This window comes from Marmota monax, unplaced genomic scaffold (genome assembly GCF_021218885.2).
Source record: "Marmota monax isolate L192 unplaced genomic scaffold, Marmota_monax_Labrador192_F-V1.1 WCK01_AAM20220418_F8-fsc00073, whole genome shotgun sequence".
NCBI classification, from domain to species: domain Eukaryota; kingdom Metazoa; phylum Chordata; class Mammalia; order Rodentia; family Sciuridae; genus Marmota; species Marmota monax.
In genome coordinates this window covers 942,446-962,136 of record NW_026692846.1, presented here as the reverse complement: position 1 = coordinate 962,136, position 19,691 = coordinate 942,446, and the positions used below count along the sequence as shown (strand labels likewise).

Here is a 19,691-nt window from a genome sequence, read left to right as displayed (position 1 = left end):
TTCCTATATATATATCTATATCTATCTATGATAAAGTCTAGTTTATTAACTAGACACAGTAAGAGATTAACAACAGTAACTAATAATAAAATAGAACAATTATGATATTACACTGTAATAAAAGTTATGTGAATACGGTCTCTCTCTCTCCCTCCCCCTCCCACCTCTCTCAGTTCTTATTAAAGGAAGTACTTTATGGTTCCTCTTTGGTACCTCTAAATTGCCAGTATCATGTGCTTTGGGGCCATTATTAAGTAAAACAAGGGTAATGTGAGCATAAGCACTTGATACAACAACAGTGGATCTGATAACCCAGACACTGCTGAGTGACTTAGCATGTGGATAGTGTATACAGCATGGATACAGTGGGTCAAGGGATGACTCATGTCCCAGGCCGGGTGTGGGGATGGCTTGAGATCTCATCACAATACTCAGAATGTTACACAATTTAAAACTTATGAATTGCTTATTTATGGAATTTTTCATTTAATATTTTCAAACCACAGTAGACTGAGGCAACTGATGCTGTGGAAAGCGAACCTGCTAAGGGGCACACGTGTGCTCTTTGCTTCCGTATACGCTTCAATCCTCCACCATAAAAGCTTTAAAGAAACAACAAGACTGACAGACATCCAACCCATCTGATTTGAGAGCTCTGCGTGCCAGTGGCCATGCCCTTGGATCTTTTTTGAACAGACTCTGCAGATTTGATACGGCGTTGTACAACCAGAGCTGTTTTTCTTGACTTAACTGTGAGCACTTAAGTCACTCTGTAGACCTTCAGTCCCTTCCTTGAGCCCTTTTGGTTCTTAAAGGATTAACCAGGTGCCTGCCTAATCCAGCAGAGACTTACTGTGGGTGTGCCACCCCACCCGTAGGCCTTGCTCAGGGCTGAAATGCAACAGGCAGCCGTCATCTGGGACATTTCTGCTTGGGGTTGCGAGCAGCTGTCTCCTCCACCTTCTGTGCTAGGGACTGGCTCCTTTTCCTTCATTCCGGCTCACAAACCAGCCCATTCTTGTCTAAGCACCTCTCTCTCTCAAGATGTGATCCACATAGCATAAAATTCATCCCTTTAAAGTGTAAGTTCCAGTGATCTTTAGTATAATCACAAGGTTGAGCAACCACCACCACTATCTAATTTCAAAGCATTTTTATCACCCAAATAGAAACCATGTGCCTTTCTTTATTTGCGTGCTTTGTTTTTTATAGATGGCATCTCGTGGTGCTGCCCAGGCAGGCCTCAGATTCCTGGGCTCAAGCACCTTCTCCCCCAGCCTCCCAAGTGCTGGTACTACAGGCCACCACAGCCAGCACCCACAGGACTCTAACAGTGAGACCCCACCTCTGAGGCCCTGGTCACTTCCTGTAGCTGTGGCTCTGCCTGCTCGGATCATTTCAGTGGCCTTGGACCCCTTTGGTCTTTTATGTCCTGTGGTTTTCCAGGTCCACCAGGTCACGGTGTGCAGCTGCGCTTCATCCCCGTCTATGGCAGAGACCTTTTTACTGTGTGGCAGGACTGTGTCCCCTCTCTGACCATCAGCTGGTGGACTATTGTGAATGCTGCTGCTCCAAGTGTCTGGGCGACATTTTGTGTGGACATGTTTCCAGTTCTCTTGAGTATACCCCAGGAGAACTGCTTGGCACATGGTAGGTCATGTTCAGATTTTTGAGAACTGTCATTATTTTTCTTTTTAAAGTTCTTCTTTTGGGCTGGGGATGTGGCTCAAGCGGTAGCGCGCTCGGCTGGCATGCGTGCGGCCCGGGTTCGATCCTCAGCACCACATACAAACAAAGATGTTGTGTCCGCCGAAAACTAAAAAAAATATATATAAATAAATAAATAAATAAATATTTTAAAAAAAATAAAGTTCTTTTTTTTTTTAATATTTATTTTTTAGTTTTCGGCGGACACAACATCTTTGTTTGTATGTGGTGCTGAGGATCGAACCCGGGCCGCACACATGCCCAGGTGAGCGCACTACCACTTGAGCCACATCCCCAGCCCCTGTCATTATTTTTCAAGGTGGCTACACCATTTAATATTCCCACTGGCAACGTATGACAGCTTTAAATTCTTTACCTTCTCACCAAAAATTGTCATTCTCCATTTTAAAAAATGAATCAAGGCCATCCTAGGACTATGAAGTGGTAACGTATAATGGTCTTGATTTGCATTTCCCTAGTGACAGATGACAGGGAGCATCTGTTTGTTTGCTTCTGTGTTATTTGTATGTCTTCTTTAAAAAAAAGTCTACTCCAGTCCTTTGTCCATTTTTAAATTGGGCTGCCTTCTGTCTTGTGCTGAGCTTCAAATGTTCTTTATGGAGCCTGGATAAAACTCCTTATCAGAGAAACAATTTCCAAATATTTTCTCCCAATTTATAGGTGGACTTTTCATTTTCTAGACAATGTCCTCTGAAGCACATGAGTTTTAATTCTAATGAAGTCTAATTTATTTTGTTTCTCTTTGGTTTTGGTTACCTTTGCTTTTGGTATTATCTAGGAAGTCATTGCCTAATTCAAAGAAGCAAAATTTGGGGACTATTTTCTTCTAAGTTGGTAATAGTTTTAGTTCTTCCATTTAGGTTTTTGATCCATTTTGAGTTAATTTTTGCATGTGATGTGAGGAAAATAAAAGAATGCCCAGCTCCATTCATTGCATATAAATATTGTGGAAGGCCACCGTCGCACGTGATCTGAGTGACCTCCCTGGCTGGGTGAGAGGCGCTTAGGCACAGCTGTGTCAGAGCTTTCCCCACCCTTCTCCAGGTACGAGGGCTTGTCTGTGCAGAGGCGTGTCTGGCCACTGCCCGAAGACCCAATTGTCGCCCCTGACCTTGGGATGCTGCCCCCCTTAACCTTCATTGGATGGAATTTTCCCCAGAATTTTTTGTTCCCCAATAAAAGTCCACCTCCCCGGCATGTTCTCTCTCTCTCTCTCTCTCTCTCTCTCTCTCTCTCTCTCTCCTCACTACCATATTAGGTGGCTGGAGGCAGGAGCTGGGAGGAGCCGTCCTGGGGCTGGTTTTAAAGGTAATTAGAGTCTGTCTCTTTAATTTAAAACTCCCTAGCGGTTTCTCACGATTCGAACCTTCTTTCATGAAGCCAGGGCAGTTCGCCGGCTAAAAAATATTCCTTGTCCTTTTTCCTGCTGAAGGATCTTGACACTCTTGTCCCAATCAGCAATCACAGACATGTGGGTTTACTTCTGGACTGTCCCATGGTCCATCCCCATGACTGGCACCACACTGTCTTGGTTACTAGAACTTCGTAGAAACTGGGAAGTGAGTCCTTCAATGTGGTTTTCAGGAATTTTTTTTTTTTGCTATTTTGAGTCTCTGGAAATTCCATATGAATTTTAGGAACAGTTTGTCCATTTTTGTAAAAAAGAAAAAGAAAAGAAAAAGGGCATTTGGAATTCCTTAAAATTTTCTTTTAGTTGTAGGTGGACACAATACCTTTTTATATTGTTTATTTATATGTGGTGCTGAGGATTGAACCAATGCCTCACACGTGCTAGGCAAGGGCTCTACCTACCAGTGAGCTACAATCCCAGCCCCCGCATTTGGAATTCTGATAGGAATTGCATTAACTCTTTAGAGCCACTTGGGAAGAATCGCCATCTGAATCACATGGAGTCTGCCAACCCATCAATATGTGGTGACTCCATTTAGTAACGTCCTCTTTGTTCTTTCCACATCTTACAGTTTTCAGCATGCAAGTCTTACACTTCTTTCCTTAAATTTATGGGGCTGGGGCTCAGTGGCAGAGCTCTTGCCTGGCATGTGTGAGGCACTGGGTTCAATTTTCAGCACTACATATAAATAAATAAAATAAAGGTCTATGGGGCTGGGGATGTGGCTCAAGCGGTAGCGCGCTTGCCTGGCATGCATGCGGCCCGGGTTCGATCCTCAGCACCACATACAAACAAAGATGTTGTGCCCGCCAAAAACTAAAAAATAAATATTAAAAAATTCTCTCTCTCTCTCTCACTCTCTCTTAAAAAAAAAAAAGTCTATCAACAGCTAAAAAAAAAAAAAGATCAAGGGTATCACATAACCTCATTGCTACCACAAGATATAACTGATTTTGTGTATTCGTATCCTCCAAACTTGATTTGCTCCAATAGTTGTTTTTTGTTTTTGTTTTTTAATGTTTGCCTTAAGCCCTGGGCATACTGCTTACCATCTGTACCAAGGACACCAAGTGTGTGGACTGCCAGGAGAACTTTAAGGCAACTTTTTTTTTTAACTTCCAGTTCTTGTTTTTTGTTTATTTTTTTAAATTTTTTTTAGTTGTAGATGGAAATCGTAACTTTACTTATCTTTATGTGGTGCTGAGGATTGAACCCAGGGCCTCACATGTATCAGGCAAGTGCTCTGCCACTGAGCCACACCCGCAGCTCCCTCCAACAGCTTTTTTATGTACTCTCTGGGGTTCTTCTACGTCAAGATCATGTCATTTTCAAATCAAGGTCGGTCTATTTCTTACTTTCCAGTCTGGGGGCCTTCTACCTCTTTTCTTGCTCAAGTGCCTCCTGGAGCCTCTAGTTCTGCACTGAAGGAAACGGTGAGAGCTGCCGTCCTTGCCTCCTCCTGACTAGGGGGATTTCAGCCTTGCCCCACCCTGTGACAAGAGCGGAAGGTTGGGGAAGTCCTCTTCTCTTCCTACCTGCTCCCTGCTTGAATCATCATTGGAGGTTGAATTTGCCACATGCTTTGGCTGCATCTATTGAGATAACCCTGGTCTTTGTCTCCTTTGTTCGTCCAGTCTTGTTTGTTACCTGGGTAAGGGTTCACTATTGAACCAACATTCCTTCTCAGCCCAGGTCGACCTCGCTGCGGTGTCCAAGTCTTCCCATATGCTGGTAGATCTGGTCACTTGTCGCGTTCCAGGACTAAACACTCAGGTGCTGGGCTGCATGGAATTACAGAGACAGAGAAATATCTTTTTCTTTGGGTCCTGTGACAGCTCCTCTGACCTTAGGGGTCCAGAAAGAGAGAGGAGCACATTCTGAACCCTTTTAATGGGGAGAAGCCATTCAAATGAGGCCAGGGGTAGGATTACAAAGGAACAGGTGAGTGTGGCTCAACCCCTCTGGGTGCTACCTGTGGGGGGTGTCGCACTGAGTGACCAGTATTTTCCTTCCCTGGTCAGTTGAGGCTCTGTCGGTCACTTCCAATGATCTGGCCACATTCAAAGTGGCCCCAGACGGCTGCCCCCATCCTGGAAGTGGCAGAATGTGTCTTCATGAATAGGTGTGGCCTCCTGCAGCCCCAGGGGTCGAATCACCTTACCTGACCTTGTAACCTGCCCCTCTTGACCTTTTTTGGATGGAATTTTCTAAAGAATGAGGGTTCCTCCAATAAAAGTTCACTCCCAACCCTGCTAGCTCTCTCTCTCCAGCCTCTCATGACGTTACTCGCTCTCCCGTTTGTTGGGGCTTGAGGCCTAGAGCGAAGGAGCCATCCTGGAGCTTGAATTAAAGGTAAATTGTGTGTGTTTTATTTGGTGTCCCACTCGAGCGACCTTTAGTTTGCAGGACTACCAACTCATAGGGCCACACCTCGTTATCTGAGCAAGGGAAAAGCCTGAGTCACAAGTCATGGCACTATGGTACAGACCACAGTGATCATTCAGATCCCCATGCACCAGGACTTAAAACCATAGAGCAGAGAGCTCATTCGCACTGTTTATTACAGTTACAGTGGCTTCTAGAACATTTTAACTTAGTTTCAATCCTCCCATTAGCACTTATCAGACTCTGAAGGATCTTGGAAGTAATTTAAGTCAATTATTAAGAAAACCCAATATGTTGTAAGTTTGAGACATACCATAAAGGCTGTAACTGTAGAAGCAAGGAATAATATTTAGTCACTTTAAGGATCATGAGACCAGCAGCTTGCCTAGGTCTGGTTAATTGACTTGCACCTGTTTCAAAGCCTGAATATTAACTTCAGCATATTATAGCTCTGAAATATCAGCTGGCAATAACTAGTGATACAATAAGATAAGTTGTATTCTTACAGACTACAGGATATTCATCATTCTTCCTCTTAATTCTCACATTTAGGGAGTTTATTGGTCTGTCAGTAATGTAAATATTTTGAAGGCAGAAGTCAAACATTAAAACATCCTTTTGGATGCCATCTCACTGAGAGTTAAAGTTTCTAGGAATTATGGCATCCTCATGTGATCGTTCTTGTCCATTTTAGAGACCAGCCTAAAATATCCACTATTTCTAGATATCTTGTGTTCTACTGACATGCACGATCCATCCACTTAGGAAAGGTGCCAGTTTCTACTGTAGAATGATTAGGGCGACAACACATTGGTGGATATTCTAAGTAAATAACTGGTCTGTATAGGAAAAATCTATTTTAGTAATCTTTCTGACTGTTGTTCAGACAGGTAAATATAGTCTTAATCTCTAAGGACCAGCATGATTGGCTGGTTCAGTTTTCTGATATGCTGTCTTTTTCTCAAAGGATACTCCCAGACAGCCTGTTACCATAGGATCAACAGCTAGGGATAACTGACCACTACCGTCAGCACAATTCATCTAGTTTCACTGGTGGACTTTCCAGTCCACACCACAATGTACATTAAAAACAGACCTGGGAAGTGGGTCCATAGAAGTCTCTTCGTGATTTTTACTTACCTGACGAGCTCGTGAAGCTGCATGGTTGTGAACTCTGCAGCTGGAAATTCACCTTCCTGGGCCAGGTTTCTCAGTCATTTTCACAATGACAGGTTTAAAGTCTATCTTTTGAAATCTGATTTAATTTACTGAATCATGTTCAGCAGCAGTGAAACTCTCAGAATCACAATTTAAGAAAAAGTTTTGAAACATTTTATAAGATCTAGTATGTGTCTGTGGGGTCCTGTTTACCCCTTTCTTTATTTAGTAAAATTGATAATGGCCTGGCATCAGCTGTAGTATCATCAGTTTAAGTTATAGATAATAGTACAAGTATTTAAATAATAAGAAAGGATTTATTATTTTTAGCCGGTCTTAAAATTTGACAAAGGTCATCTGCTAGCTGTGTTAAGTCCAACATTCATGTGTTGGAAAGGGACTATGGTGAATAGAAACTTAGCCTTTATTAAATGTATGACTTGATTTTGTCTTTAAAAGAATTACCAAAAATTAAGAATACAATAAGTTGTATATAAAGATTTCTATTTTGAAATTAGCTTTAGATTAATTTAAATAATTATCTTAATTTGGAAAAGTACGAGAGACAGAGTTTGAAACTTAGGAATGGTGGCCTTCACTAGGAGCATGAGAAATAGACTTCTGTCTAAATTAGGAAGTACATGTGCTAAATAAACCTAGAGAAGAGATTTTGTTTTTTACCATTAATAAAAAATGAAATAGAGAAATGAAATAAAAAATAGGTTTTTTTTATCTACCAATCCATAAAACTGTCATTATTATTATTATCAAACTTAGTGTGGACCTAAGTAGAGGGAGTAAGTATTTTAAATATTAATGGGTAAAAAGAAGTTAACAATATTGTTTAAGACAATGATCTAGGGCTGGGGTTGTGGCTCAGCAGTAAAGCGCTCGCCTAGCACGTGCGAGGTCCTGAATTCGATCCTCAGTACCATATAAAAATAAATAAATAAAATAAAGATATTGTGTCCAACTACAACTAAAAAACAAATTTTAAAAAGATAATGATCTAACTTAGAATTTTATGATTTTTTTAATATTTATTTTTTAGAAGTAGTTGGACACAATACCTCTATTTTATTTACTTATTTTTATGTGGTGCTGAGGATGGGACCCAGAGCCTCACATGTGCTACATGAGTGCTCTACCACTAAGCCACAGTCCCAGCCCCTAGAATTTTATGATATTGAGCTAGCAATAAGTTTTAGGGATCTCATGTCAAAACAATCTTTGTGTACAAAGAAATAGTTGTATGAGCATCCTTATTTATTTAATGTAGTAAAATTAGCTCTAATAATTATGTATAATTTATGATGACTTTACTTATTTCAAACATATCAATGTATGTAGGGCATTATCTCATATTATTAAAGTTGAGAAAAGGTCTGCCATGTTAAATTTCTTATTGAAATTAGCTATTGGCTGTTGAGCTGATTTATTTATAGCTGTCTGTCTAATATTTCATGGATAATTATTTCTAGAGTCATTTTTCTTAGTGATACACTGTTGACAGGGGCCCTGTTTGAATGTTTAGAGGTCTCTAAAATCTGTTTATAACTTAGTAAAGGAGTAAAATTTTTAACTGGGAAGTTTATTTTTCTTGGGGTAAGATTAGCATTTCAATTTCTTTCTGTCAGTATGTTTGCCTTTCTTTTTCTGTTTGGGCTCTATTTAATTATGGTGTAATACCTAAACTTGGCTAGAATTATTAATCTGTGAAAATCTCCTGGAATGTCTAGGGCTAACTGGATGATGAACTCATCTTTTGAAAATGGGTGGTCCCCTATAAATTCAGGGTGTTATACTATCCTTTTGAGTTTCTCCATGAAAACAGTAGGATTTTTGAAAAGCTTACTAAAATTATTTTCTAGGCATTTGGTTTACCTGTAGGATTCTACGTGTCCCCAGGAAATTGTCTATGTCCCAGATAAACTATTAGGCCTGTTCCTACTTGTGTCATTGGAACATGGCCAAGATAAATTTCCTTTAAAACTGTTTTTAAGATGACCCTCTACTTTAAAGTTTACCTAAGTAATAGCATAATATTTCTCTAGGTAAGGTTAGACATTTGGCATAAGTGTTGATTTAATAAATGAGTTTGGATTTTTTAAAAATCTCCCTAAATTTGTTTTGGTCTATATTAAGTTTGATAGGTTTCGTTCAATTTTAGTTTCCAGTAGGCATTTTTTTAAGGCCTTCTCTGTTAATAGTAATTGAGGCTAGATATGAAAATGAGATACCTTTTATTGATTATTATAATTTCCCAGTATACAGACTAGTTGATCCATCCCAATAATTTAAAAAGAACCCTCAATCTCTTTTTGAGAGAAGGTCTCAAAATATCTCTATATCTCAGAATATTATCCTTTGAATAGGTGTCTCTTAATTATCTTTTAGAAAATATGATAAGATTACTTTTCAGTGTAGGGAGTTATATATAAATCTTACCATTTTTTTATTGATAACATGTCAGAGAACTTATGTTATACCAATAAATTTTCAACAAAGTTTATAATCTTTATTTTTTAAAACTAATGTATGACTTTAATTTGGAGAACATCAATCCTAATAAAATGTTCTTCTAAATCTCTCACAATTATCCAACAAACAGAATATGCAAGAATCAAATGTAGTCTACAAGGAGAAATATCAAAATTGGAATCTAAGTCAGTATTTAAAATACTTAGTGTTTAATCAAGGATGTGAATTTATTCACCAAAATGAATCCTTGTCTTAAATATTAAGAATCATTAGGCAATAAAGACTTTCCTTAAAGGGCTGGGGATGTGGCTCAAGCGGTAGCGCGCTCGCCTGGCATGCGTGCGGCCCGGGTTCAATCCTCAGCACCACATACAAACAAAGATGTTGTGTCTGCCGAAAACTAAAAAATAAACATTAAAGAAATTCTCTCTAAAAAAAAAAAAAAAAAAAGACTTTCCTTAAAGAAAATAAATTTAATATTTTAATAGGTCTTTATCATGTCAAAATATGGACAAAATCTTAGCTCACATCAGCATAATAAAATCAGGGAAATATCCTTGAATTAATCAATTCAAATTTTTATAGTCAGTCCAGTACACATAAATCTCTTTTTCAATTGTTTTAACTTTTTATATCATCTGTCTAGACAATGATATAAAGCTCTTCCTATTTAGGAAATTTTTTTTACCACTAAAATCTGGATTATAAAGATCTTGCTTGGGCTGGGGATATGGCTCAAGCGGTGGCGCACTCGCCTAGCATGCGTGAGGCACTGGGTTCGCTTCTCAGCACCACATACAAATAAAATAAAGATATGTGTCCACCTAAAACGAAAACATAAATACTTAAAAAAATAAAAAATAATATAAAGACCTTGCTTTACCCAAAGGCGACTTCTTTCTTTCCCTTAGGACCTCCAGTGTGTGCTTCCTCTCTGTTAAAGCATCTTCTTTTCCTTTTAGAATTTTTCCTGCTTATACTTTGGAACAGTTTCTGAAAACCTTAGAATATAAACAAATTATTGTATCTTGATAAGAAGAAATGTCTCAATGAAAATATAGTTAAAGCCCTTGGATATTTCTGTAGACAGAATTACATTTGTTTGTCATCTTATAGAGTTTGTATAATAATTTGAGAATTAAAGATTACTTGATCATCTCTTGAAAGTAAATTTGTAGTAAAATACATTTATCTCAAATATCTGTAACAAAAGGCAGAGCATCAGATAAATGCATGTAAAGAAATATATAAATTACGTGTTTTCTGTTGAAGAAAAATGATTAGATAAATATATATTAATTAAACAATTAGACATAGATGCCAATTATTTTATGGATTAACAACTATAGGTTAACCAAACATCTAGAAAAATATGCATTAAGAATAAGGGCAGGTTTGGGGATATGGCTCAAGTGGGAGCGCGCTCCCCTGGCATGCGTGGGGCACTGGGTTCGATCCTCAGCACCACATCAAAGAAAATAAAGATATAGTTTGTCCACCTAAAAAAAACCCTAAAAAGTAAATATTTAAAAAAATAAAATAAAATAAGAGCATAGGACTGGGATGTAGCTTAGTTGGTGGAGTGCTTGCCTCACATGCACAAAGCTCTGGGTTCAATCCCCAGCACCACAAAAATAAATAAAAATAAGGGCATAATTTATAATTGTATTAATTTTATGTAACCACATGATTCTTAAGATATTTGGATCCATTTTAATTTTTCTTGGATTTGTAGCGCACTTTTAAAAATTGTTTTTGTAGCTGTGGATGAACAGGATGCCTTTATTTGTTTCCTTTTTGCGGTGATGAGGATCCAACCCAGTGCCTCATGCGTGCTAGGCAAGCGCTCTGCCACTGAGCCCAGCCGCTGCCCACTAGAAGTGCACTTTTGATACTTGTGATGTCACCTAATAAGGTCCTCGTGTATACACTTACTCATTTCTTGTGATCATACAGCCAGGAGTGAGAATAAGGTTTTCTTGAGTGTCACAGGAACATTACCAGCTTTTGTTCCTCACAACCTTCAAAATCAAAAGCCAGGTATAACGAAGCCTGTGTCTGGTGCCTCTGACAGCCTGCCTCAGTAACACACCTGAGGAGGAAGAGGAGGGGTCCTAAGGGAAGCTGCGAGGGACAGTCAAGCACTTAGCCTTGAGAGCAGGCTGGGCTCAGGGCTGCCCCGTAGAAACCCGGGGAACTAGACTCTGAAAAAGACACCGGAGTCAGTATTCACAGGTGGGCATCATTCAAACACAGGCGCTCAGTAGTTTCCTAGCTGGTCTGTGGGAAGCAGGAAGCACAGGTCAGTGGGAAGAGGAACTGCAAGTTCTGAGTGACAGTGGAAGGACCAATGGGAAGCCCATGGATGTGTGGGAGGCGGGACCGGAAACCGCTCTGCAGGCCCGGCTCCCGCGTGGCCCTGGTGATGGGAACGGCCGGGAGCGGCTGCCCGGAGGCCGGGTCACCGGCTCCTGGAGCTGGTGGCATTCCATTTGACTTGCCAGAGGGCAGTGGCTGGCCTTGTCTCCGTGGCTTGTGTGCATCTGTGTGCTCCCGTCTTTTGTCGTCTCCCTGGCATCAGCAGCAGATGCCAGTGTTAGGACCGCATCGTCAGGCAGTCTGCGCTGGGCACCCGGCCAGGCGGCCTCAGGGTTACTAGCACTGCTGACCCCATAGGGAACAGCCGCTAAAGGCTTTTGTCCCCAGCGGCTGAGTTGCAGCCATTCTGATCTGTAGGACAAGAATGTAACAAAGAGGTTCAGTATAGACCGAGTATTCTCAAAAATAGAAAAATAAAATTCACTTCTCCACAAAGAATCCTTGTATCAAGTCTCATCACAAAATTTCCTTCCCTTTTTCTCACTCTCCAAGCGCAGACTTACAAACCCAAAAAATCCTTACCTAGTATTTCAAAATATGAAGATTCACAAAAACGATCCAAAAGGTCCACAACAGCGCTCTTCCCACGGGAGAGGACTGAACTTAGCAGTATATCCCGTTAATCATCTTAATAATTTTTACATTTATTTCACATTTAGAATTGCAAAAATTTTTTGCAATTTTTTCTAAAGAGAAAATATTCCCAGATATTAAAAAGTTTTAACGTCACAGATTTTTTTTTTCTGTCTAATTCACTTACTTTCTACAATTCAGCCCACAATACTCTGCACGCTTAACTTCTGGAGAGACATTTCCAAACCCACTGATTTCTAAAATTCACCCTGGAGTCCCTGTAGGGGCCATGAAATATAGAGCTACCTTTTTCTTTGGATCCTGTGATGGAGAGAGAGCGAGAGCAAGCACGAGCGAGCTATTGGGGGGAAGCCATTCAAATGAGGCCAGGGGTAGGATCACAAAGGAACTGGCCATGAGTGAGGCTCAACCCCTCTGGGTGCCGCTGGCTCCTAGGACCACGCCATGTTATCCGCATTATCTGAGGGAGGGAAAAGCCGGAGTCCCAGTCCTGGCACTACCCACCAGACTGCAGTGATCTTTCAGATCCCCTGGTGCCTGCATTTGGCAAGGCTCCCCGCAGTCATAGCATATATTGAGGGTTCCTGCGTGTATATTCATAAGGAATACTAGTCTGTACTTTTCTTTCATGACGGTTTGGCCTAGTTTTTGAGCCTCCTAGAATCACAAGCCTCCCCTCATCTTCTTGGCATTGGGACAGTCTCTGTAGAAGTGCTGTTAGTCCTTTACATTTTGGGTAGAATTCACCAGTGAAGTCATCGACTCCTGGGCTTCAATTTGAGGGAAGATTATAGATCACTACATCTCTTCATTCAGAGGTCTACTCAGGTTTCCTGCTCCTTATTGAATTATTAGATTCACGTACCTTTCTAAGGTCGTTTTTAATTGTACCTAGGTGACCTCATCTGTTGACATACAATTGTTCATACCATTTTCTTTCTTTCTTTTTTGGGGGGACGGTGAAAGGTGAGTGACTCACTCAGAGATTCAACCAAGAGATTTTATTGGGGGGCTGCCAGAAGAAGGAGAGGCAGAGAGCAGAGAAGAAGAGAGGAAAAGGGCAGAGAGAGAGAGAGAGAGAGAGAGAGAGAGAGGAGAGAAGGAGGCAGAGAGAGAGAGAGAGAGAGGAGGAGGGCAGAGAGAGAGAGGAGGAGGGCAGAGGGGGGAGGAGGAGGGCAGAGGGGGGAGGAGGAGGGCAGAGAGAGAGAGGAGAGAGAGAGGAGGAGGGCAGAGAGAGAGGGAGAGAGAGAGAGAAGAGAACGAGGCAGAGAGAGAGAGACAGGGAGAGAGAGGGAGAGAGGAGGAGGGCAGAGAGAGAGGGGGAGAGAGAGAGAGAGAGGGAGAGAGAGAGAGAGGGAGAGAGGGAGGGAGAGGAGGAGGGCAGAGAGAGAGGGAGAGAGAGGAGGGAGAGAGGGAGAGGGCATGTGTTTAGAAGCTTGGCTTAAGAAGGAGTGCACTGGTTGCACTGGTTGCACTGGGACATGGCAGGTGCTGATTGGCAGGGTGACTCAGGAACAGCGAGGGGACACTGGGTCCTGTGGGGATTGGTCGAGGAAACCTTTGAATTTGGTGCTCTTGGCTTGGCGCCTTTTGGAGAGGAGGGAAAGGGTAAGGGATTCCATGATGTCCTCTGAGAGGCGGGGTCTCCCACACCCCAACACGGGGGACTGAACCCACAGGTGCTTAACCACCGAGGTACATGCCCAGCCCTGTTGTTGTTGTGGTTGTCGTTGTTATTTTTAACGGGGTCTCACTAAGTTGCTCACAGCCTCCCTAACTTGCTGAGGCCGGCTTTGAACTTATGATCCTCCTGCCTCATCGTCCCAGCTGCTGGGATTACAGGCCATGATATTTTCTTATAATCATTTTTATTTCTGTAAAGTCAATAGTAAAGGTCCCTCTTTCTTTCATGATCTTAGGAATCTGAGTCTTCTCCATTTTTCTTTTGGCTGATCTACCGAAGGTTTTTTGACTCCATTTTTTTTCATAGAATCAACTTTTGGCATCCTGGATTTCTCTCTGCTGTTTCTGTACTCTCTATTTATTTCTGCTCTAAACCTTATTATTTCTATCTTTCTGCTGTTTTTACTTTAGTTTGCTCTTCTTTTCTAATTTCCTAAGGAGAAAGGTCAGGCTATTGACTTAAGGTATTTCTTCTTTTTCCGTGTAGGCGTTTACAGCCATACATTTCCTTCTCTGTTCTTCTTGACTGTATTTCATATGTTTTGGTAGGTTATATTTTTGTTTTTAGATTTCATCTTTGATCCAAGTTTGTTAGGAACATGTTCTTTTTTAAATTCCACATGTGTGTGAATTCCCCAAATTACCATCAGTTTATTGATTTCTAATTTTATTCCATTGTGATCAGACAACAGATTTTGAATTATATCAGCTCTTTAAAATCTATCAAGACTTGTTTTAGCCAGGTGCAGTGGCACATGCCTGTAATCCCAGTGACTTGGCAGGCTGAGGCAGGAGGAGCACAAGTTCAAGGCTATCCTGGGAAATGTAGTGAGACCGTGTCTCAAAAATTAAAAAAAAAAAAAAATTCAGGGATGCAAGATTGGTTCAACATACAGAAGTCAATAAATGTAATACCTCACAGATCCCGAGGAGAGGCCCGCCCTTCACACTGCTGCCTGGAGATATGGAGGAGCGGCCTGTCCTGCACCCAGAGAGCCAGCCACCTCATGCCCATGGAGAGCCACCCTTCACTGGGTTCCTTAGTCACCAAAGCGTGGCTCCACAGCCCAACATCAGGGTACATATAGGCTTGAGGCTGCCATGGCCACAAAACTGGGATATCACTGCTTCTATCAAGGGACAACAATGAGGACCTGGTAAGATGTCACCAAGGTCCCTGTCGGCCTGGCTGCACTAGAGGTTTCTCTACTAGGAGTGCTCACAGCTATCCTGTTGCTGAGGTGACAGGGAGTCTTGCGTGGGGTGGCCTTTCTCTTGTTTCTCCTACTAACAGCCAGCTTCTTGTGATCACCCTCTCACTAGTCATATAATCTGATCCCTCCACATTCCACATCCTACCTCATAAACATCTCAGCCAACCCCCCAGGCCCCCCCTTCCACCATCAGAAACGGTAGACCATGACGCAAACCTATTGACTATCCGGTAGAAGATAACCGAACTCATCATTTCTGATTATAGTGACAAAACTGTAAATGTAAAAACAGAAGGTACAACCAGAGAATTTAAATGTTGTGTTCTTTTTGTGTACGATGAATTGAAATGCATCCTGCTGTTATATATAACTAAGTAGAACAAGTTAAAAAAATGGGGAAAAAGTACATATAGTGATTAGGAAAAAATAAATAAAAAATAAATCTTTTTAAATGACTAGGAATGTAGCTCAGTGTTAGAGTGTCCCTAGGTTGAATCCCCAATACCACATGCACACAAACACACACACACAAGATTCTTTTATGGTATAACATATGATCCATCCTGGAGAAAATTCTACTTGAAAAAGAAACGAGCATTCTTTTGTCATAGGGTGAAATGTTCTGCCGGTATCCGTTAAACCTAACTGACTGATAGAGTTGTTAAGTCTTCTCCTCCCTTGCTGATCTTCTGCTAGTTGTTCTATCCATTATTGAAAGTGTGATATTGAAATAAAATAAAAGTATTGTGTCCAACTACAAATAAAACAAAATATTTTTTAAAAAAGAATATTATTATTGAATTGTCTAAAAAACTTGACACCAAAAAACAAACAACCCAATCATGGGCTAAGGAACTCAACAGACTCTCCTCAGAAGATTTATAAGTGATCAACAAATACATGAAAAAATGTTCAACATCTCTAGTAATTAGAGAATGCAAGTCAAAAGTACTCTAAGATTTCCTCTCACTCCAGTCACAGTGGCAGTTATCAGGGACACAAGCTATAGGCCTGGGGTTGTGGCTCAGCAGTAGAGCGTTCACCTAGCACATGCAGGTGCTGCATTCGATCCTCAGCACCACATAAAAATAAAATAAAGGTATTCTGTCCAACTTCAACTAAAACAAAATATTTTTTTAAAAAAGAATACAAGCATGGGGCTGGGGATGTGGCTCAAGTGGTAGCGCGCTCGCCTGGCATGCGTGCGGCCCGGGTTCGATCCTCAGCACCACATACAAACAAAAATGTTGGTCCGCCGAAAACTAAAAAATAAATATATAAAAAAAAGAATACAAGCAATAATAAATGTGGCAAGGATGTGGGGGAAAGGCACACTCATACATCGCTGGTGGGACTGCAAACTGGTGCAGCCACTATGGAAAGCAGAAAACTTGGAATGCAACCACCATTTGACACAGCTACCCTACTCCTTGGTCTACACCAAAGGACTTAGAATCAGCACACTTCAGTGACGCACCCATGTCAACGATTATTTATAGCAGCTCTTTTCACAATAGCTGAACTGTGGAAGCAACCTAGATGCCCTTCAATAGATGAATGGATGAAGAAGTTGTGGCATATATACACAACGGAATATTACTCAGTATTAAAAGAGAACAAAATTGTGGCATTTGCAGGTAAATGGATGGAGTTGGAAAATACCATGCTAAGCAAAGCAAGCCGATCCCAAAAAACCAAAGGCTGAATGTTCTCTCTGATAAGTGGATGCTGATCCATAACGCAGGGCCATGGGAAAAATGGAGGAACTTTGATTGGGCAAAGGAGAGGAAAGGGGAGGGTATGGGGGCAGGAAAAATGGTGGAATGAGACAGACATCATTACCCTAAGTACATATATGATTGCACAAATGATGCAAAATATTTTTTAAAAAAGAATATTATTATTGAATTGTCTATTTTTCTCTTTAACTCTTAAATTTTTGCTTTCTGTATTTCCGGGTTCTGTTGTTAGGTACACATATGTTTATAAACATGTCTTCTTGATGGACTGATGTTGAGAGCCACAGCCTAAGGTGCCCCAGCAAACTTCCAGCTGCCAGCAAACTTCCAGCTGCCAGCTGATGATTGGCTCACAGCAGCCCCAGCAACATCTAGCTGATTGGCTCCTCGGCCCCAGCAACATCTAGCTGATTGGCTCCTCTGCGGTGATGCTCATTGGACTGTTTCCCTGCCCTTTCAGACCACGGAGCTGCTCATTGGGGGACTTTTTTGGCTCCACCCACGTGACCCAGCCAATCGGCCTCAAGAGCAGGAGGATTGTGGGAGGTGGAGAGAAGCTTGTGGGGGAGAGAGAGGCTTGTGGAAAGCCGGTTGTGGCAGTTGAGGCTCTGAGGGTTTTTCCTGAGAGGCTATTTTGTTTGGCGTGTGTGGTTCTAAAAATAAAGTTAGTTTCTTTTGACAAGTGGCTCCTGATTGTGCCCAGCCACACTGCGGCAGACTGACCTTTTTAGCATTAAGATGTCCTTCTGTTCCTCTAGTAAGAATGTTTGTCTTAAAGACTATTTTCTCCTGTGTTTCTATCTACTCCAGCTCTTTCCTTTTTTTAAAATAGTTATTTTCTTAGCAGTTTCCCTAGAGAATATCATTAACATATTATTGATAACAATCTAACTTAAATTATTATCAACTACACTTGAATAATATACAAAAGCTTTGCTCCTAAACAGCTCCATTCCCACCTCCTTTGCACTATTATCTTCACAAAGTACTTCTATTTACATTTTGCTATTGTCAAGATAGATTTATAATTATAGTTTTATGCATATAGATAAACAAGGGAGTTACAAGAAAACATTGTGGGGAGCCGCTCTGAATGACCAGCCTTCTGGTCCCCAAGCAGAGGCTCTGACCAACCACTGCACTCAGGGTGAGATGGCACGGCAGGTCCTCAGTGCAGGCGGCCCCTGGGGCTGAGTCACACCCACCTGCTCCCCTGTAGTCCTGCCCCTTCTGCCCTTTTATGAATAGAACTTTCTAAGAGCAGTGTCCCCCCAATAAAACCTCCCTTCTAAATGTGCTCCCTCTCACATCAGCCTCTTGTAACTTTCTCTTACCCTCCCTTTTGGGGAGCCCGCGGTGAGGACCAGGGGAAGCCGTCCTGAAGCTTGTGTCAAGGTAAATTGTGCCTGTGTTTTATTTCGCGTCACCACAAATTCACATGAGCTGGCCGTGCTGGTCGAGGGCAGCAAAACATATCTTTATATTGTCTCTGATATTTCTCTATGTACCTACCTTCACTGTATTTCTTCCTATGGATTCGAGTTACTGTCTAATGTTCTTTCATTTCAGCCTAAAGGATTCCCCTTCTTATTTCTTGTAGGTCAGAAACAAGTCCTAGTTTACTAAGAACAAATTCTGTCCATTTTTGTTTATCTAAGAATATCTTAATTAATCAATTAATTTTGTGGTACAGGAAATCAAACCTATTGCTTTGCATAAACTTTGTCTTCCTTTGTTTTAAATAATGTTTTATTTGACACAGCTACCCTACTCCTTGGTCTATACCAAAGGCATTTGCAGGTAAATGGATGGAGTTGGAAAATACCATGCTAAGCAAAGCAAGCCAATCCCAAAAAAACTGAGTCAGTGAATCTTTTTTTATTCCATAGTTTTTCTGGACAGCATTTATTTTACTTGCTTATTTTTATGAGGTGCGAGGATGGAACCCAGGGCCTTGCACATGCTGGGCAAGTGCTCAGCCCTGCCCCACAACCCCAGCCTTGCCTTCCTTTGTGAAGGGTGATTTTGCTGGATATGGAGTTCTTGGTTGCTGCTTGGTTCTTCTTTCAGCATTTGAGTGTGCTGCTGCCTTCTGGCCTGTGTTGTCTGGTGGAAATCAGCTGCTATGCTCACTAGGGCTCCCTTGTATGTGACGAGCCACTTCTGTCTTTCTGCTTTCAAAATTTTCCCTGTGTGGGGCTCAGATGTGGCTCAGGTGGTAGAGCGCTCGCCTGCCTGCGTGAGGCACTGGGTTTGATCCTCAGCTCCACATAAAAGAAAATGAAGATATTGTGTCCACCTAAAACTAAAAAATAAATATATTTTTTAAAATTCTCCCTGTGTGTTTGGCCTTCAGTGGTTTGACTAAGATATGACTAGCTGTGGATTTCTTTGAGTTCATTTTATAGAGTTAGTTTATTTTATTTTGAGCTTGGATGTGTATATTCATATCTTCCATCAAATGAGACATTTTGGGGTATTTTTTCTTCAAAGAGTCTCCCTCCTCCACTCTGTCTTCTGTGGGGACGTCCTCCAGGAGCACGAGGGCTTCCTGGAAAGGTCCTGTGCACTTCTTCAACTTTTCTTTTTCTCTTTCTCATATTGAATAATCTCAGTGTTTCATTCTGCCAAACCCAGAGCAGAAGTTGTCCCAAAAGTCGCAGCAGAAGACTCCTGTTGGGGGTATTCCAAACCGTCTCCTACCGGGGCCAGTTGGGATTCCAGAGAAAGAAGCACCAAACACCAAGTGACCAGCCCATAGTATTTGTTAGGGAACTGAACTTACAGGGTATTGCAGGTTCGACTTCCAACGGCAACAAGAGGGAAATGGTGTTCCACCACTATGTCCATGGCAAAGGGTCCGGGTATGGCATTTATGTGAGGGCTTAAGAAATCTGGCTCAGGACCAGGGTTTTGGCA

The 19,691-nt window shown here is 41.4% G+C and overlaps 1 long non-coding RNA gene across 5 annotated transcripts; it reads right to left on the bottom strand.

Annotated features, from left to right (window-relative positions):
• Nucleotides 1–1,166: 1,166 nt before the first annotated feature.
• On the bottom strand, nucleotides 1,167–11,496 carry LOC124095812 (uncharacterized). Of its 5 annotated transcripts, none has more exons than XR_009227179.1 (5): nucleotides 11,099–11,496; nucleotides 10,037–10,164; nucleotides 5,112–5,229; nucleotides 4,787–4,920; nucleotides 1,167–1,816 (listed from the first exon to the last, which is right to left on the bottom strand). It is a non-coding gene; the product is annotated as an uncharacterized LOC124095812 (long non-coding RNA). The 5 variants fall into 5 exon arrangements; XR_006852618.2 differs by having other exon boundaries at nucleotides 10,047–10,164; XR_006852614.2 differs by lacking the exon at nucleotides 5,112–5,229 and having other exon boundaries at nucleotides 4,675–4,920.
• Between the last annotated feature and the right edge of the window lie 8,195 nt (nucleotides 11,497–19,691).